The sequence below is a fragment of the Apteryx rowi genome, unplaced genomic scaffold (genome assembly GCF_003343035.1).
Source record: "Apteryx rowi isolate R43461 unplaced genomic scaffold, aptRow1 scaffold_72, whole genome shotgun sequence".
Lineage (NCBI taxonomy): Eukaryota > Metazoa > Chordata > Aves > Apterygiformes > Apterygidae > Apteryx > Apteryx rowi.
This window is the reverse complement of record NW_020451005.1, coordinates 1280584-1302015: the sequence shown is the minus strand read 5'-3', so window position 1 is coordinate 1302015 and position 21432 is coordinate 1280584. Positions and strand designations below refer to the sequence as shown.

General features: G+C 38.3%; 1 protein-coding gene across 2 annotated transcripts in view; it reads left to right on the top strand.

Moving 5' to 3' along the window:
• Window positions 1-21432, top strand: part of ARHGAP10 (Rho GTPase activating protein 10) — a 153173-nt gene that overhangs the window by 20376 nt on the left and 111365 nt on the right. The window lies entirely within an intron of this gene.

Below are 21432 nucleotides of genomic sequence, written 5' to 3'. Positions count from 1 at the left end.
CCTAGTGAAGTTTCCCTCCCCCAAATTAGTTGAATCATACTAGTACTGTAGAAAAAGCTAACCAGCATTTCTGGAAGTTTTATATGGAGTTTTACTGTCAAAGCAGATGTAGTGTACCAGTGATAAAGCATGAGATGTAAGAGTAGAAACTTTAAATTCTCTCTCTAATTAAAGGTTAGTACTTAGAAAATGCTAGAGAATTGAAAGTGCAGCTATAAGCAAATTAAACTGTTTCTAGCTTTCATGAATCCTAAGTTGCTAGAGAGGTACTAAGTTATGGAAGGTTCCTTCCTATCTAATGGCTGGGAAACTGAGGCACAGCGTGATTAATTGACTTGGCTGAAGTCTGTGCATGTGCTGGGATGTAAAACAAAGTCTCTTCAGTTCTGTTCTTTCACTTGATGCATTAAGTCAGCTTTCCTATTTCAATTTGTTTATTTCTACTTTTAAACACAATTTATGCCAAAGTACTTGAGTACTAGTAGAAATGCAGTGACTTTCATTCTTCATTTCTTAGACCATTCTGCTAGCATGAAATTGTTGTTCCCTGTTTCCTTTAAAATTCATGCATAACCAAAGCTGTTTTAACCCTGGGATGCTCAAACTGTGATACACATCTGGAGACTAGTCAGACAGTTTGCAGCCAGGCATATGCTGAGACACCTTTGCCACGTGCAGTGTGTAGGTTCCTTTCAGATTCAGGAAGGTGGTATGGCCCAGACTCCCAGTGCTGTGTCCAGGGTTGTGCCTGGCCAGGGGAGTCTCAGCCACATGGTGTGTGCAGGACACCAATAGGCATGACATCTGCCAACTGCTGAGCTGCTATAAATGATGTCAGCAGAATCATCCTTCTTTTGGGTCTTGCTATAGACTCAAGACAGCTGGTTAGACTTGCTTCATGCTCAAACACAGTTTTTCTTGTAACACTGCTGCGTTTTTTTGCTTTGTGGCTTTTAAAAAAGTATGCAAGATGGGTCACTTCCAAAAGGGTTATGCTCTTGTGTGCTGTGCATCTTCAACAACATTTTTCCCCTGGCTGTAGGCTTTGCACAAGCTCAGGGATAGGTGTTTACATAGCATACTGGTCCCATGTTAGTTGTGGAATTACATTTGTGCATGGGGGAAGAAGCAGAAACAAAGCTAGTGCTGCGCATTGATCAGTGATTTCAGGTTATCATTCAAATGAGCTATTTTGTTTAAATCACCAACTCACTGTTTCTATTATGCAAAATTTCTTGGAAAATAAATCATGTTGGTGCCATACGTACATGCTTTGCTTATGTCACAAATAGTGTCTCAGTTCTGTCAGTGTTAAAAAAAAATAGTTTTTGTTTTTTCTTTCCTTTTAAAAGAAATTCTCTTTGCGCACATGGTCTCCTAATGGTGCTAGTGGGGATGGGTGCATTGGATTCAGACTTTTAAACGTGGCTTATGAAATATTACATTGGGGCACTAATTTAATAATAGCTTTTCTGCATGTATTTGTCCCAGCCCTTGGAGAAGCAAACTCTGTGTTTCAAACTGCTCTTCTTTCTAACTGCACCATCGTGTTTTCCCTGATCTCCTTTTGGAAAAACTTGGTGAACCTGGACTGGGAGATTCCTTTCCTTTGCATGGAGACCTTTTCCCAGCTCAAACACTCTGCAGTCACACATACAGGGGTTATCATCTTGAGTTTGAACTTTGTTCTGCCTTTTTAATATGTTAAATGCTTCAGAAACAACAAGGCAGAAGTTAATGAAAGTATAGGTCATCAATGTTTAGCTCTGAAGTGGAAATTAGCTGTGCTAGAGGAGATGTATTTCATGTTACTGCGTATCACAGAACCAAGATAACTGGCTGGACTTGTACACTGTTCTTCAAAGCTGCTAGACTGCTTTCACTGGAGTGAATTAGTGGAAGAAGAAGGGTGGAAGCTACTTGGTCTTTCATGTTCTGTGGCACAAATATTCTGAACAAAACTACAAGATGGTTGAAATGTTATTCAGTACAACATGTGTGCTGTTTCTCTCGGAATGCCTTAACTGAATACTATGTCTCTTGTTTGGGTCCCTGTTAGGTGGTATCTTCCAGTGTCATGAAAATAAAGAGTTTCAGTGCATATCCAAACCAGAGAGTACAAATTGTAAAAAGTGAGATTACCAAATCATCTGCAATAACCTAATTACAGTCTTTGAACTATAAATTGATTATTTCAATTTGGGTAATAAATGTCTGCTTTGGACAGATTTATATAGTGAGTAGGTTGTACTGTGTATCCAGCAATATGTTTTTATATATGATTAAGGCTAGTGTCTGTATGTTGAGTCAGACAAGTATTCTCTGTATTTGTGCCTGTGTCCTGCCTAGATTTTTCTTTATTCCTTCCTACTCCTCTTGCATTAATTCTCAAATTTCTTTGAGTAGTCAAAACAGACAAGACTCTCTTCTCTATTCATTGAAATGCTGTGGTCCTGATTCTGGCTTTCCTGATAACTTAAAAATGTTTGTAGATGCATAAGCTGGAAGATTCAAACAAAACACATGTGTTTTAGCTATGCATCTTACTAATTATGTTATAGCTGCAGATATTATTCTCTGTCTTTGGTGGAATGAATTAAAAAAAAAAAGATAATTTACAGTCAATTTTCTTGATATTTCTATTGCTTCCTGAGAGTTGGAGTTGTAACACTGGTATGTGGGGTTTTATTGTTAACAGGTGAAGATCCTTGATACCTGTTCTCCAACAGTCGGGTATTTTATTATCTTGCTCTCAGTCAACACATGAATAACAGAGGTAAATAGGGGTCAGCAGGTCTGTGTAGAACCTGAGTTGTCATATGTCTCTTGGTTGGCCAATCCTGCTCTTGAAATAACATTGCAAAACAGCTGTGTTGTAAGATGAAATGAAGTGTCAGAGTTGCAGATCTGTGTATAGTTCTTTTGGTGGAGTTTGTGCCAAAAGCAGTCATTCAATAGACTGCATTTATTTTGAGTGGTGTCAACCCTCAAAATTTCTCATGGACCTTGATCTTTTGGTTAGAAAGGTAGAAATGTTTATAGTTTCATGGTGTGGCAATGAACCATGTCTAATAGCTTTTGCAGATTACTATTTGTCCAGTGGAGTGCAGTTGGAGAACCACTAGGACAGGGTAGGCATACAGCTCTAAAGCTTTACCCACAGGGTGAATCCTGACCAGAGCACCAATTTAAAAAGCATCCTTAATTGCTGAAGCTAATCATCATTAAAGGCTTAATGTTCTTTGTTATGTAGTTTCTGATTCTGATCCTTCCTGAGATTTTCATACAAGCATGGCCGTCATCTGTGCAGGACAGTGAAAAATACTACCATGGTACTGTGATTTAAAAAAAAAAAAAAAAAATGTAGGCAACCCCAAAATATATTAGTAAGACCTAGTACAAACTTACTATAGCTATGTGCATGGCCTGGCCTGTATTGCTGAGCTTCACTGAGCTTCTTCCTCTGCTTCTCATCTCCCTTGCCAGAGCCTGGAAGATGCTACATGCATGTAAATTGATACCTTTTTTTATATTTGGGATAATGGATTACTGCTCTCTAAAGAATTGTAAGACAGGGCTTATATGCAGAACATCTGCAAAGTTTGCCTTCTTTAAGTCTGAAAAATAGGGGCGAGGAAGACCATGAGAAACCCTTATGAGATCAATTTTAATTTGGATGCCTGGTAATTATGCTTCAAAGCTGTATTAGCATAAATACTATATTCCTAAGATACAATATTTCATCCTGTTCAAAAGAATAATGTTTGCCTGTTATGTCTAGCAACATCTGTAATGTTGGCAATAGTGTGGTGTTTTGTGTCACTTTTTTTTTACATTTCTTAAGCCTTGCTTCCGTATGTGGTTATACTGCCTGTCCATTCTCCCTATAATAACTTTTGAACTTGTTGAATTTCAACCAAGTATGAAAGAGCTAGAAATCTCAAAGATACTAATTTTTTTTTAGTTCCAATAATAGCAGTATTTGTGAAAAGTGGGAGAGAAAGACCCAAATCAGCATACCCAGTAAGGGACAGATGCATTGTGCATTTCAGTGGCTATCTGTTGAGGTTGGCAGGCAAGCCAGGCAGCAGGCATAGCACCGTCCCCTCTGATGATTGGACAGAGGAAATCACGGGGGGTGCTTGGAGGGTTACAGGGTGGAATCTGGAATTATTGGCAGAGTAGGGAGAGGGAGGAATAGGAAGGAGATGCAAGAGACAAAACTGAGTGAAACTTGGCATCGTGTTGTTCCTTGAGTGAACTGAGCTAGAACGAATGGCTTCTGGTTTCTTTAGGGGAGCTTAAGCATGCTTGGCTTTTGAGTGCATCTCTCATTGTTTCATCCTAATGTAAAATGTTATGTTAAATGCTGTGACCTGGTAGGTCACAAATTTTTAAACTTGGGGAACATTGTCTGTCTTTAGACTTCCTGAGGATCATCAAGGATAGTTGCTAATATCAAAACAGTACATTAGGATGTTCATTGTGGTTCTGAGGACTAGCTGTGGACCACATCATGTTTTTGAAGTCTGCCAGTGGTTCATGGATCACAATCTGTTAGAAGCTATTCTAACTGATTTTCATCATTAGGACTAGATCTTAAGCTTCTGCTTCTTACACAAACAAACAAATGTCCTTCCCAGCTGTTGTTTGCAAATGCATTCACTGAACAGTTTAGGGTTTCAACTATTTCGATGCCTTATTGCCATATGTGGTAGATTGAAGAACGCTAACTCTGTCATTTTACAGTTATGGAAGTTGATGGCACAATCCCAGAACTACAAAGCARCAGTGCAGCAGAAGTGAGATTCAAAACTAGGATTCTTGACTCCTCCTTTCTATCAGACTGTATGGACTTTTGTGGCAAATGAGCTGTGAATTATCCAAGATAAGGTTTGAGCAAATGAAAATGTACATGATTTGTCTTGTGATAGAAGAACTTTCCTCTTTCATCAGAAAACTACTGCCAGCTTTTCAAAAGCTTGCCATGGAATAACTGCTTCACAGTATTCTACTAATTATATTTGGTTTTGTTTTTAAATACATGCTTGTTGAGAGCTGCAGAGTGGCTCTTGAGCGTGCTCTTGTTGCAGGATTGAACTTGATGCGGCAGAGCATCTGCCTGCCCTGGGACAGCGATGTGTTGTTGGTTCCAAGCGCTTGGATGGTTTCTGATAAAGTTGGTGTTCCAAAAAACACAAAGTAAACTGTTCTCAAAGTAGAAAAATGCTTTTCATATTTTTTTCCAGTTAGCCATATAAAGCTGCCTGTGAGAAATATTAGTAGAATTTCAGAAACAGGCTTTGTCAGTTTAAAAACAGTGGCTGCAGTATACTGTGGCTAGATCAAGGATACTCCATTCACTCCTGGTTGTTCTTCAGGCAAAAGAACAGACTTTTCAAGTATGCTTATGGATAATTTATCTTTGATGTAATGAGACCAGCTGTGAAATGTTTGTGAGGAGTCCTATCTGGTGGTTTTTTCTTTTTTGTTATTTCATTTTGGTTTTGTTTTTTTAATACAGAAAGCATAGGAGGATGTCCAAATGGTGTAACTGTCTAACTGTACACACAACACATAACTCTTAGGTGCCTCTGTGTGCATTTAAAACTAAGGTGTTTAAATTACAGTGGCACTTGGAATGAGGGATTGAGATTAAATCTCTGGTTTGTATTCTAAGTTCCAGATGGTACTCTTGATAGATTTTGCCTGCTTAGCAAGATTGGACAGGGTTAGTGGTGAGAGAGGAGACCAAAATCTGAAGAAAATGTGTTTTTGTCTTATGTTATAGTTGCTGCTTCTCTGGCTACAGAACTCACTCAAGCAGTTCTAATAATGCTTTCTTTTGTGTTTTATTTTTTCGAGAGAGGAGAGAAGGAGAATACCATTATTTTAATTACCTAGGGCAAGAAATGTATTTTCCGTCAGGAAAGTAACTTTCAATGTTGCATCTTTTTTAATACGATAAGTGCTTAAGAAGGAAAATACTGTTTCTTAGCTAAAACTCATGCTGTCCTGTGACTTGACTTAGCTGAGTAATCACTGCACTGGCAGTCTGTCTTTTGCTCTCTCCCTTTCAGTTTGACTTTGATTGCATGGAAAGTCTGAAGGAAGTGCCTCTTCCATTTTAGCCTGAATTGTGGGCTTTCTTTTTTATCCTGAATGTGCGAAAAAGAGGCTGCTGAAGGAGCCAGACTGAAAGACCTGATTTATGGAAAATTGGATAGCATACATAGCTTATGCTCTCAAATAACTCTGCCACTCCTGTATATGTTGAAATATGGTGGTTAATTTTATTACCCAAGTAAATTTTAGGTTTTTCTTCACTACTCAAATTAATCTTATCTCATAGTTAATTTGTGTATTTTGATAAGGAGTTTTGCTAAGTATTTGTTAAAGATCTTGCTTTTGCAGCTGCAATCTATGTAGCATAAAGTCCGCGAAAATCCAAGGGGTGTTGCAGTAGAAAAGTCACAGGCTTGTTTTACTTCAAATAAAAGACAAAGTCTAAGAGAAGGGAGAGGACTTAAAAACAAACAAACAAAACCCAACCCCAAGATTAGGGTGGTCTTAATGTTTATAAGTAGCTGTGCAGGAACAGTAGCCAGACTTTCCTGTGTACTTCTACATATCCTGCTCTGCCTCTATGATTATTCTTGTCACTTGTGGTTATTAGAGAGCTTTGAAAAAGAAGAAAGTGGTGTCTTCTACCATCCAGGCTAATTCCTAGTTTATTTTTAATTATATTTTGTGATCTAAATTTTTTCTCTCCAAAAGAGACCAGTAAGAATAGAGAAATAAAATTAATATCTCTAAAACAGAGAGAGGCTGCAAACTGTCACAGAAGGGTATGATAACCAGAGTGTCACATCATGGGTGTTGTGCTTAGATTCTTTAAAGTTTGTCTTAAATGTGACTTTGTTGGGGCAGGGTTTTCTGCTGCTACTCTTTTTGCACAAAGAACCCCGTGATCCTACTGCTGTTATACTGAGATTTCTGGCTTGTAGGTTCCCCGTATATGGTCAAATCATCCTGGTAATCCTCCTTTTTCTAAAGACCTGTGATTCAGTGACTCAAAGTGACCTTGCTTTTAAAAACAAAGTGGTTATTTTTCTTAAGGTGTGTGGTATAGTGAAAAAGGATAAAAATAAAAAAGATATACATGCATGTTTTTCCTTAACTATGATTTTTTTTCCTTGCAGAGATGAGCAGTTTCCATGTAGCAGTCTTGTTACCTATATTTCTGTTTCAAAAGACTCAGGCTGGTTCCTTGAGACTGAAACTCTGTGGATTTGTCTCAAACCATAGGTTTAATAGTATTTAAGCATTGTCTCTTTAGTTGGATCCTCAGAAAACTAGTTGTTTATTTTCTGATTATTATTTTTAAGTCAATTTACGAAAGGACCATTTATACTGAAATATCTCCCAACAAATTGCTGGTTGATTTTGTGCTCCTAACTGCGTAAACCACATGGCACTTTGGTAAGTTGAATGACAATTTTACCTGGTAACTTTTTTTTTCTTTTTTTTTTGATAATGTGTTTTGGGGGATGTAGGGGGCAATAACCTAGTGTTCTCTGTCAGCCTGGCATAATTTAGGCCTAGTCAGGCAGTTTAACCCCACAATTGTCATAATCCTTCACATTTGGTGTCTTTTTAAAAGTTCTGGTTTCATTTGGTGTAAAGGGTTGATAGTTAAGTACTTTCGTTTTTCCATCATCTTACTTATTTTCTGCCTGTTTCCAGGCTTGATGTATGAATAAATAATCTGATTTAGAAGGCATGCGTATTTATAGTTTTATGAGCAGCCAGTACAGTTTGTACCAGTGAGTGCTAGAACTTGAGCTATAAAGGCAGTACAGCTGAAGTGCAGAACAGTAGACATGCAGAGTTTATGTTACAGTTTAAGTTGAAGAATTAGTGTATGACTGCTGAATGTGCATCAGCAGTCAGCCAGCAGCCCAACAGACCACCTTCTAGCCCAGGTGCTATTTGAGCCCAGCTGAACAATGGATTTTGTGAATTTTCCTAAAACATCAGAGAGAGAGAATTCCTTGTTCTCCTGTTTTTCTTCTCCAAACCACACAAAGTGCTACTCCACTAAATGCTTTACTAGTTTAATGCAGCAAAGTGTGTTCGGTATAGGGTATTTCATTGTTTCCTTGATAACTGAAGTAAATGTTGCATTTGAAGTACTAAAGCATGTACTGCTAGCTGTGTGGCATAGACTAGCAATAAGCTCTTAATACATAATTCCGGCATAATTTTTCAAGTGATGAGTTCTGGTAAATGAAGCATTATTTCTCACTTTCTGCCTCCCCAGAACAACTACAGTCTCTATGGGGCTATGAATTAACAATAACAAAAAAAGTAGATAATTTTAGTTTATAAAGTCTCTAAGGTGATAGGTCCTGATAGTAGCTGTTTACACAGACTCTGTGGACAACATGCTGCAGACTGCCTTAGAGATTGTACAGTTCTGCTTCTTGTAATAAACTATAGCAGTTCTGTTTTGCTGCTGCTATTTATTGACACAGCAACTGTGGCATCAGTGAGGTCGCTGCTCTGATCCGTATGGCAGCCCGGAAGCTGGGTATCTTGATGGATGGCATGTTGTAATTGTACTTTCCCTGTGCCAGAGAAATTGTTCAAGAACAACATATGTATGGTAAAGTCCTGTGGGAGGGTGACAAGTGCTATTTCCCCTTCCATGGGGCCTGAGATACTGGGTGTTAGTCTGGGTACCAAGAAGAGCTGGAGGTGACTTTTCTTCTTGTACCCCGCCTCCACGGCAAGCTGCAGTTGTCCTGTAAAGGGACTTGTTCTGCATTGCTGAGCTGGGGTGCTGGGCAATGTTGATGATTAGTCTGCTGCTTATTCTCAGAGCTGTTCTGGTTTTAGGAACTTTTCCCAGGCATTGAACCTGAAGTCTTTTTCCTGCCTATTCATAACAAGCCTTCAGAAGTGTTCATTTTGCCTTTAAACCAGCATTTCTCCTGGTACATCTGTTGGTGGTGCTTTTGCATAAACTCATTGCAAGATCAAGTGGGGTAGAAGGTGTGATGTATTTCTTTTTTGTTTTAAATTGATTCTAGCTGATTTGGTTTTCGCTCTGTAGGACAAGTTCATGTGTGTACCTGTTCATGCTATGTATAACTTCCTGTGTTGCACAGATACAGTATATTTGCTGGTGAAAGCTGAAGCGTTTCCTCAGGTTGTTGCCTATTTTATCTTTCCCTATTTGTATTGTGATAATTTCAAGCAAAATCATTGACATTTGGGGTTCTTCTGCAAGTATTGTACATGTAACACAGATTGTCCATGTTTAAACTGTTAATCTTTTGAAGCTATTAGGCTGGTTGAATGTATTCTTGCGTTTCATTTTGTTTTACAAGGGAGGGAACATATGCTTGGATTTTTCCATTGACAATTTTTTTCGTTTGTGGCCAGTTGTAGGTCAATTTTAGTCCTCCTCTCCCCTCTTTTCTACTTTTTCCCCGCTTCAATACAGAGTTGAAGTCCTGGGCATCCTGAATGTGTTTGGGATAGCAAAACAGAGTTGTGCATTCCTTGGTTGATGGTAAGTGGAGGCAGAACTTGAATACAAACTATTGTTGGTGGGTCCAGGGAAGAGAGGCAACACAAAAATCAATACTTTGTTTTATAAACAAATCCTCTGAAGCTTAGTAATGTTTCAACCCCAGAAATGGTAATAGAAACTTAAAAAATCTAAACATTTTATAAAACACTTTTTTTTTCTTTTGGAAATACTAGCTTATTTTTTTTCTCTGCTCCCATGAGTGAGACTCAAACAGTATTGAACAACTGACTTCTCTACTCCTACACTATTATGTAAAGTTTTCCTCATATCATGTAAGTGGCGAGAACAGTCGTTCCTAGTTCAGGAAATATACTGCAGTTCGTGCGGGAGGTTGTTCATTGCCTTAGGCAATATTGCTCGACTTCTGCAAGAAACTACATTATCTTATCTCTGTTGAGAACACATCATGTCAAAAAAGCAAAGTGCGTAGTAATGCAGCTGTAACAGTTAGGTTATATATTAAAAAAAAAAAAAAAAGTTAGGCAGGTTAGTAATTTCATTCTCAAATTTTGCATGTTAGGTAGGGACCAAAATAGCTTGATAGTAAAAACCAGGATAGTAAATTTAAGCTAATTCTTGTGTCAAAGCACCATAGGTATCTGTTAGTATCAGTAATCTAAAAAAGATTCTTACTTTATGTTTGTATTTTGTGTTATATGTTGTAAAGCTTCCTTTTGCTTGAAAATAGAATGAAATATGAAGATGCATTAGAAGACTAATCAAACAGCTTTGCTGAGATGTTTTGGTTCTTGCTTATAAGATACATTGATATAGCTGTGTAGGGTTGAAAGATGTTTCTTTTATACCATGTGCTTCTCATGGGTATATGGTGGCTGCTATTGACTGTCCTAAGTTGCTTTTGTTCGTTTATTTTTATTTTTTGTTTTGATCACTGAGTGATCAATTAATTTGATTTAATTTGAGAACCAATTCCCACTGATGTCCAAACTGGAAACTCATTTTGGAAGAGTGTATGAAAATCCCAAGGCAGTGAGGCTTTCACATGCTTGGGTGCCAGTAATTTTAAGGGTGAAAGGGTTTTTTGTGTGTGTGTGTGTGATGAGAGTTAGTAAGTTTGATTGTCTCTGTATGTTTATTCTACATACATAGTAATATCCTATAAAAGATTCATTAGACTCATTTAAAATGTATAGAAGGATTAAGAGGTTTCTTTGCACATAGAGTTCAATATTGTAAAACTATCCAGACCAGCAATGAGTAAGATTCTCCCTTTGGGGACCATACTACATAGTTGAATATTTAAACAAATATTTTCTGCCAAGCTCTGTTACAGGTTACTGATGGCAGGAGCAACCCCTTCATTCCCCTGCCCAGGCAAACAAACCAGACTAATCAGAGAAATTGTCAGGTGAAAAGTACCTGCTGGAGCATCAGGGATTTCCCGAGCAACCACCTAACAGGAGCAACAGTAGGAGCAGAGTAAGGGATGTGAGAGGCTTATGACTTACTTTCGCAGTTCATGTATTCCAGTGCTGTCTGCTGGCTTTATTCATTATAAGAATCCCATATTTGGTATAAATATCTGTGAATATTCTTTGGTGTATATCCATGGCTTTGGTCTGACCTAATTAGAGGCTTGAGTTTCACTGTAGTTTAGCCTGATCCAGCTTGTACAAAAGCTATCAGAAAGATTTCCTTTTGACACATAAACATTGTGATGGTTTACACTTAAAAAATCCCATTGGACAGTTTTGGAAAAATGTGTAGTAAAACTTTTTTTATATTTGGGCATCTAGTTTAGCTATCCATTGGTATGCTGTCCAGTGCTTCTTCCGGAAATTGTATATGACATAAGTACAGCTGTGCTCCATGCCATAGTTGCTGCCAGCTGTATCTCTGACAAAATTTCTTTCACTTTGAATTCTGTTCCACTTGAGAAATAGATCTGTACTATTTAAGGTCTTTCTCAGCCTACTGGAAGAATTTTGCTTAATTTTCATGACTCATATGAACAGGTAAAAATGGTGAAAATATAACTTGTCTTCTGAGCCTTTCATGGTCTTACTGATGACAAAATATTTGGTATCCATATCACAGAGCACTCTAATTATAAGTGTGCAGGAGTGTGGAGTGCGTGTTTGGACATGTTCTGTTGTCAAGAGATCACAGTATATTTCGAGTTTGATTTCCTTATGAGTTTTTGTCTACACAGGCAAATATTCAGACAGGCAGTAATTCCTTACAAGTGACAATGTTTTGAGATGCCTGTCATTGGGAAGAGAGAAAACATGCATTTTGAATGACACTTTTTTTTTTTTAACAAAGGTTTTCATGTTTAACGTTGACATTTTTGCAGACTTGCTATACAGCATCATAAAATATTTCAAACCATCACTTGAACAGCATGTGTTTTTAAAGATGATAAAAACACTTGCTCTATTCATCCATTAGGGAGGTGGCTACTAGCTCTCCTTGTGTTTTGGCTGCCTAACACTTCCCATTATGGAGTTTTCTTCAGACTTCTTTTTAACACTCCCATTGTTTGTAACAGATGGCTGGAACTAAGGCAAAAAGCTCTGTCTGGAAAAAGACGTTGCATGAAATTCTGTTCAGGTTCAGTTAGGTATAAACTGGGAGAAATGGCTGTTTTCCTCCCGTTTGCTGCTATGGAGAAAAAAAATCTTGCTGAACCTAATTTTGGGCTGTGGACACTCTGAGATGATGTTTACGCTGCGGCAGCAGATGCGGCATGTAAAATACCTGCAAGCTGGCATGTTTGTTACGGCCTTCCCAGCTGAGGGTGAGCTGGGCTCCCCATGTGACCTTCTCAGCCACACCGAGTGTCAGTCACACRTGTGCTCTCTGCGACAAGAGATTGTTGCTGCCAAATAGCGCAGTCATTCCGGGTTCTTGGAAGGGGGGGACTCCGTGTGCTTTGTTAATGGTTCAAGTCCTCCTGCTGTGTTAATGGAATAACCTTACCTGAACACTATGAGTGAATTCTGGTGACATAAGAAACCTGTTAATTATTTGGATTTTGAAGAGTCAAGTGCTCTGAATTCAGAGAATACATACTTTAAGACAATTTGTGAGAGGTTAATTCTGCACTGTCCATGTAGATGTTGATTAGGTGGGGTCCCTCCCTCCCCCAACAGAAATCTTATGCAAGTTAGTGAATATAATGGCAAAATTGAGCTTCTGCCTAACAGTGAGATGGTCTGTTCTTTTTCAATCAAAATAATGTTTCCAAAAATACTATTTTCTGTTTTATGTTATAGGTGTTGTAGAGCCTGGGAAGGAAAGTTACACCTCAAAATTAAAACTTTTAGAATGCTGATGTTGGATAAGTATCTGTACAATAAACATATTTTTTTCCTGTAACTACTACTTTTTTTTTTTTCCCCCAGAGTTTCTCAGTTGAGGAGGATGTTCTCAGTTACCTAGCAGTATTTCTCATCCTTAATCAGTATGGTGTTCTGATTTACCTGCTACTGAACACCCTTGCTCGTTTGCAAATTGTCCTTAAGATGTCATTAACTTCAGTGGGGATATAAATGGTTTGTGAAACAAGAACATAGTCATCCTACAGGATGAATATGAATAAAGAAACCATGAATAAATTCAGAAGGGCCTTCGAATCTGTGGAATTTGACAAGACTTTGAATGGAGAAGTACAACATACTTAAGTTTCTGTTCCAGTCAGAGCTATCTTATAAAAGACTAAGTGGGTTTTCAATCGCTGCTAGAAAATTCACAAATAAAACTGTAATCTCACCTCTTGAAATCATATAGTTTTAAGTTAATCCTAATAAAATCCTGGTCTCTGAAAGTGAATATTTTCACCTCTTGTTTTCTGATTCAGTTGCTCTTGGAAGACAATTACTAGATCAGTGCTATTTACAGAGCTGAGATACGTAGAGAGTTTTACCAGTGAAAGCTTTGCTGATATGCTGATTCTGGCACAACCATTTTGGTACTGTGTATTCACACTTCAGCTTCCTTGCTGGTGCAGTGTGCTCTGTTGGGAACAGATTATACATGCAACATGGGTGTCTATCTTGCTACCATTTAGTGGAGTACAATATAGGGAAACTTTTGCAGCAAATCCTGAAACACTAGTGAATGTGGTAGGACATTTTTATAGTTTTCTCTATTGCAAATTAATTTTTCTTAGTCCTTATTTTCTGAGTTATTTCTTTTTTTGGTCTGTTTCATTGCCAGAGACATGGAGGTTGTAAGGATCAGGAAGAGGGTTATGAGTTCTTTGAAGACAAACTTTCCTTTGTGGGGCTCCGCAGTAACTTCCACCATAGTTGCTTTTCCCTTCAACAAAAATTCTTTAGGACACAGGTCTTATGTCAGGGTGCTTGCAGGAGTGTTCCCTCGCTCGTGAAGGCTGTGAATTTATTGGCAGGATTGTAGTGCCAGGGATGCAGCTCTTTTTCTTCTTTGATGCATCATAAAGGACTTAAACTGAGTTCCTGAAGAGCAGAACTGAAAAGATTTAATCGCCATCTGAGCTGGCAGAGGAGTGCACTTTTTTGTGAGAGCTGTTGGAGATGCCCTAGGAGAGTCTTATCTCCACTAAGAGACTGATGTGCGCTGTGCATAATGTCTGTGACGCAAAGAGGGACGTGCCTTTGACAGGGTGGAGCAGGACTGGCTTTCAAATTTCAAAGAGCCTGATAAAAAAGCAAATAACCAGAGCACCCAAAGGTGTGGTGCAGCTGAGGGAGAATAAGAGTATGATTTGGCATTTTGCCCATACCCACACAAGATGTTACTTTGTGATATTGCACATACAGTAATTAGCAAGGTAATTGGTTGCTTCTTGTTGTGGGGGAATTGTGGAGTTTGTACCTTTGTACTTGCAAAGGTAGAAAGAAATGAGTTACGTCTGTTTTCACTCTTAAAAGTTGGAGAACCAAACAAGGTAGATAGGATAATATGTTTTACATATTTATGCTGTAAATTTTATTGGGGAGAAACAATAGTTTGAGATTATCTAGTCTAAAACATTTTCATATTTGAAAATAAGAATATACTCTGCTAATATCCTGCTATACAGCAGCAGAGATTTTACAAGCTTTATTAACTAGTCTGTTTTGATTAATGTGGAGAATGATGTTGCTTATGCTAGAATATAGGATCATACATTTGGAAGAAGGAAAATCATAACATATGATAAAAGTAACCTGCTACACAGAAGTCTTGCAAAAATCAGGTGGTCTTCTTTCTAGAGAAGTGGGGAGAAGGTTAGAATATGTCTGTCATGCCATTTAGATGTGGCTAGTTCAGGTATCAGAAGCTGCATTCAGTTAGTGAAACCATCTGCCCGAGCAAAATAGCCCACTTTTACTTGTAGCACAATCAGTTACCCCAGTTCCTGACCCCAAGATGCAATAAAATTGGTCATAGGAACTGTCAAATACTGTACAAGAAACATTTAAGACCAGTCACTTCCTGGCAGGGCACTGTTCTGAAGAACAGTATTTATTTCTAATTTTTTTCCAGTATTCAGTTTTCTCTCTTTATTTCTCTTATTTTGGACAACAACAACTTTTTTTCTTTCTCTTTTGGCTTCTAGCCTTTCACTTCCTGTTGCTATGAGTTTGGAAAATCATGAAATGTTTGGATTTTTAGTGTAGCAGAGGAAGAGCTTCTGTTCCTAACTGTGACTGGCTAGTTAAAAAAAAATTAAAGAATTCCATTAGGGCTTAAGATTCCTAGAGTTGTTATTCACTTCTTGTATTTGCATACAGATTACCTTAAGGTTGTTAACTTTGTTTCCACCCCGCCGTTTTCTTTTTCAGTTTGCTGAAATGGAAAGCTTTTTTCTTTGTCTTTTTTGTAGCCGAAAAGCCTTCTATGTTAATATTTGAAAGATTCTTTTCCTAAAATATTGATGCTTGGTTTTGCTGGCTGTTCCTCTTTTTTGTTATGTTTTGAAGAATTAAGTCTCTTTTTTGCATGTATGTGTGTCTGCAAACTTGATCTAGAGTAACTTCGTTGTGACATCAAATATTTGAGGGTTTTTTAGTAAATGATAAACACATTTTAACTGAGGTATAATTGGCTGATATAATTACTCTTTGTAAGAAGTGACAGAATGTGGCAGAGTAAAAATAAAGATAAAAATGCTCACAAATAACAGTGACTACAAGACAACATAATGAAAAGCTGCTTTTTGCATTAGCACTGTTGCTTCTGTGTGTCAGATGAAGTAGAGGTTCTTCGGGGGGTTAGGGGGAAGTTTACAGGATAAGATCAAATAAATTATCTTACTATTCCTGGCAAAAGGCATTGTTTTATTATTATCTGTACCTCCATTTACGTAGCAGACGAGCTAGTTAGGATTACATAGTGAAGTCAAAGGAGATTGTGAAAGGAGACAAATAGGACATGAAAAATGGAGGAGTTTGTGTAATTCCAGTGGGATTGCCGAGGGGTGTTCATGATAACAGAGGAAGCTGTCAGTTGAAAAAAGTGCTTAAAGTGCTTAATTGATTTGTGCTAGTGGATTTGTCTCAGCCCTGAGCATACAACCACAGAGGGTCTGTTCCAGTGCAGTGATGACTGCTTGGGGACTGCGGCTGGATGGGTGTCTCAGCCAGAGGCACAGGAGCAGAATTGCATATTTTAGCTTTATTGTCATTTTCTTCTATTTCAATGATTCTTTCAAAATACCTATCAGATAAAAATTAATAGTACAAAATTTATTTAATTTTAGGGAGTTGGAACATGTTACTGCTCTTAAGAATCTGCTGCACAGCTTCCATCTGTTGATAAGTAAATCCTGTTTATCCATATTACTAAGTCAATAACTAAATCCTATTCGTACACTCATTGTGTATTATGTTAGATTCATTGTTCACCTTGTTGAAGGGGACATGGAGAAGAAACACAGAGTTGCTTTTGTAAGCACTGAGATGATGTATTTGTCTTGCACAGAATATGGTAGAAGTACATATTGCAACTCTTGGACAAAGTATTTGGGAGTCCTCCATTCCATCTAAGCTGTTTCATTAACTGTCCCAAGTGAGAATGGTGCCTTAGAAGGAGAGAGGAGAGCAGGACTTCTGGCTTGTCCTTGCGTCTTTCAAGACTGTGTGTAGATTGCCTGATCTTGGCCTACTGAAAAGAAGACGGTAACAGATGACAACTGAGAAGTCTTGTATTAGTCCTGCAAGATAAAAGACAGACTTGGTAGTTAAATTTAAATATTTGTTAACCTTTTAGCTTTTGAGGAGAATGTTATTGAAGGAGACCAAAGCAATTATAACCCAAGTTAAATAAAGCCCCTGTAAATTTGTCATTTCCAGAACATGTCTTCTAGTTTAAATAAGATTTGTAGTTAGAGAGGAGAAATGGAAAGGTAATTCCAGTTCTTTTCAAAGAATTGTCATAATACCATAAATCTGAAGCTTGATGTAGAAATCTGTACTTTCTAGAGAAAAATAATAACACTAATTAAAAGGGGCTGTTGTAATTAATTTTAAAGAACTCTACGGTCATGCAAAATAGATTTAGGATAGTCCTAGGAAAGAATACTGTCTTGCCTCTTGCAGCAGCTTTGGCTGGTTAACACTGAAGTTAACACTGACCTTAGAGTAAATGGAGTGATTGGAGTCTGGTGCTGTTAAGTGAGGATTGGCCACTGCCTAGCGACTAATGTTGTCACATTGACCGGCTCAGTTCAGATAAGAAACAAAAATATTTTCCGCCAAATCCAAATGGAGAAGTATAGATGTATTTGTGTAGGGCCCATGCAGTGTAATTGGAGCAGGATGTTTGGTGTAGAGCCGACATAGGTGCATGTTACAGACCTGTTCCAAACAGAGTCCCAGAGCTGGAAGCTTTTTCTGTTTGTTCTGTTTTTTTGTTTGTTTTTTTGTGTGTGTGGTTGTTTTCAGCAGTTAGATCCAGACATGAAAAGAATACAATGTTCTGATACAAACACTAAGAGAGGAGATTAAAATCCCTTGAGTCTCTTTTCCCTCCCTCCCTCCCTTCTCTCTTTGGAAATGTATCCTCTTTCTTTCTCTTCAGTCTTTTCATATCAAAACATTTAGCAGATACTTGGTTTCTTTTATTGTTTTAAGAATGTGAGTCTTTGAAATGGCTCTGCAATATGAGTTTGCAAGGATGAGATTTTATTCAAGGTGAGAGTCTTAGTGTTAGGTTGATATTTTAGCACTATTTGATCTTGAATGCCCTGTTCTGTGCCTTCAGATACTAGTGGCAGCTTTCAAGAAGCAACAACCCTTTACCAATTCTGTTATCTTTCTATTTGGTGTCAGTGTTGAATGAGGAAATTACAGGGACTAAAATAATTGCTTTCTGACTTTCCAAATTCTCACCATCTTTTTCAGTTGAATACAGCATTATTCTTTGAGTGAAGTACTGCTAAACGGAGAAATGGCTGTGCTATTTGATATTTATTGTACTCATGTATTGTGTTATTGTATGTAGCTGGAATCTGTGTATGTTTATAGTTCTGTTGTATAGCACCTAGTGGTCTTGCAAGCTCTGATGCTGATATGGAACAATACTGAGACGTATCTATGAGTGTCAATTCAATATTTTTGCTGCAGTAAAGGTCTCCTAACACAGGATGGACAAGAACTGAGTTACGTCTATGAAACTTCTAACTTATGATTTAAATGCCACGCGTTGTTGCTTAATAACACATTAGTAACAGAGCATGATACTTATGATGGTGTCAGCATGTAGTTTGTTTTTATAGAGTTTTATCAATACTTAAAATTATGTGAACATCTATGTATATACTGTAGGATTTGTGGAACTTATAAGGGTAAAAAGGTTGGAACAGTTTCTTGCCGTTTGCCCCACAACGGAAGTTTTGCCTGCAGACAGTCTCAGATGTTCTCTTGTTGGCCATGGCTTGTCAAACAAAAAGAAAATCTACCACAGAACTATGTTATCTTTCTGAGTCTAGTTGTCATCTTCCTCATCTCTCTCTCTCTCTCTCTCTCTTTTTTTTTTTCCCCCTGTAGCAGCATGAGTTCAGTATTCTTGCTTTTCCCTTTTGAGAAAAATTTCCTCCATCTCTATTTGGTACTCAATTTTGTTTCTTTTAGTTTACAAAGAGACAGACTAGAGCTTTTTCCATGCTTGTGAATAGCTAGGCACCAGTGGTGGTCTTCAGCAAGGTGCCAGTTTTATGTTAGACCAGCGCTACTTTGGCATAGGGAATGAAACAGAATATCAACTTAAATGTAAATTTAGGCCAAATGTTGGATGATAAATAAAATACTTGTGAATGAATATTGTGGTTAATATCTGCCGAGTAAGCAGGATTAAAAATCTCTGTATTTTGGCAACACTTAGGGCTTTGATTGCAGTAGTCTGTTGAACCAAATGACCAAGTTGTTCTTCCTCTAGTCAGAAGGCTTTTTGATGGTCAACCTTTTCTTGGAAATGCTAATACATTTTATAAATGGGTGGTTTGTTTCTTTCCCAGTTACATCTTGTAACATGTGATTGTTTTTTTTGCTCCGGTGACTTTTCTCTGTCGAAATGGCTGAGTTCTTAAAATCAGTCAGGAAGTCTCTTCTTTTTTCAGTATTTTTCTTCTAGGTGTTGGTTCAGTAGCCAGGTGTCTGTGGCTTCTCCTGACCCATCAGGTCATTTTTCTGTCTCCCAAAAAAGCTCCTGGAAATGCTTTCCAAAATTCTGTCTGGAACATTTCTTAAAAGTGACAGAGTTGGTTTGAGGAAAGGCACTGCCAGTGGTTACTGCTTCCAACTGTTTTCCTAACCCTTCCATCAGTAATTTCCAATCCCCTAGCAGATTCAGTAAAAAGAAATGCATGGATGCAGCTTTTTGATCCTATGAGAAGCTCAGTGCTTTGATTCAGTCCCTTGGACAAGCCCAAAGTCATTGGGCTTTGCACTGGAAGAGTTGGGGTGCGGCTACAGGTACTGCCTGCTGCCACTGGCACCCGAGAGGCAGCCCGTGGTAGAGCGGTGGGGTGCACTGCTGTGTCTCAGGTGGCTTCACACAGCTCAGCCAAGGCTTGCCAAAGCCCATCGCCCACTTTAGTGTTCTTGCAGTCCGTGATGGAGGGGGTGGGTGGGTGTGTGTGCACATGCAGGGCTGTGCACCGCCTTTTTAGCCTGTATCTTACTCAACATTATTTGAACACTTCACCTTTACAAACAGGGGGAAAGTGTAACAAGCAGTTCCTTCCTCTAGCGGGGGGCTAGTTCTCATATGGCAGGGCTTTGGTAGGACATTATCAGATTCAAGAAAATTAAACAAGTGTTGGAGAGTGGGTGTTCTCCCATAAACTCTTGAGTTGTTTCCTGGCTCACAAGTAAGCGTAACATTAGATGTTTAGGAAACTCACTATGTTCAATTTTTCAGCCTTTCACAGCCGGCAGCGTTTTTTGTGCTCTCTACTTTATGAACATCTTTTTAGCCCACAAGGCGTTTGATCTAAAATATTAATGTTTCCTTTTGTATGGGAATTATTTTGCTTATTTGTCCTCCTTTCTTCAACCCTTCGCACCATCTTGCTGCTCATATGTTGAGAGGTGCATGCACAGGTTTTAGAACCAATTGCAGAAAGGAGGAGAATACGTAGCAGTATGATCTCGCAGGGAACAGCACCATTACACAGGAGCGAGAGAAGAACTAGTAAGAAATGGGTGAAGAGAAGGGAATGTGACACGAGGAGAATCAGAAACCATTTTTTAGTTTAGGTTACGTCTTACTGTTCATAGAGTATTTGTGATTTATCCTTTTAAGTCATTGAACTGAACTTTCAGTGTAATATTGTATGTCAAAGTTGTACTTGAACGTATTGGATGCAGGATTTGACAGAAAGTTGTAAAAAAGTTTGTAGTCTTTCAGTTCTAGTTAATATTAAAGAACAAAATGCTTAGCTGGTGCTCTAGAGGAGGTGTTCTTCAGAACTGCATGTGATAACAAAGAGATTATAGATTAACTAAATATATCAAATTTTTCCTTAACCTTCTCTGACAACAAAAATGTGAGTAAAACCTTTACTACTGGGTACGAGTGTACCAGGGCACGCATCCTTTTTTCTATTGAGCCCTTCCTTCCTTCCAGAACTCGTGGCATTCCTAACCTGTACATGTCAGCACAACAGAAAAGTGTGTGTACACTGCTTATTTACAGTACTATAAATCCTAATAAGGGTTTATAATGATGATGTTGTGGCTGAATGTAGAACCTGATTACTTCCTGAGGGATGTAGGTTGTAGCCCTCTGACCCCAAATTGTCAAACACTAATACATAAAAATTGGTGGAGGAAAATAAGTTAGGAATATTGCAGAACTGTTATTATACAAAATTCATTTTAATGCTGTGCGTTTAACTTGAATAGATTTTTGACATGGTTAAAATCCATGGAATTTCTAGTTCTAGTGCAATGCTTTACTTAAGTATGGTTTATAAATAAACTTTCACTTGCAGAGCTGCCTCTGTAAAGTACATAGAAAATCCTAAGATATGTGTTTGTGCTGTCAGATATACTGGTGAATTTCAGTTAGCAAAATATCCTTTTCACAGAATCACAGAATTGCTGAGGTTGGAAGGGACCTCTGGAGATCATCTAGTCCAACCCCCCTGCTCAAGCAGGGTCACCTAGAGCATGTTGTACAGGATTGCATCCAGGCGTGTTTTGAATATCTCCAGAGAAGGAGACTCCACAACCTCTCTGGGCAACCTCTTCCAGTGCTCTGTCACCCTCACAGTGAAAAAGTTTTTCCTCATGTTCGGACGGAACTGTCTGTGTTTCAGTTTGTGCCCGTTGCCTCGCGTCCTGTCACTGGGCACCACTGAAAAGAGTCTGGTCCCATCCTCTCGACACCCTCCCTTC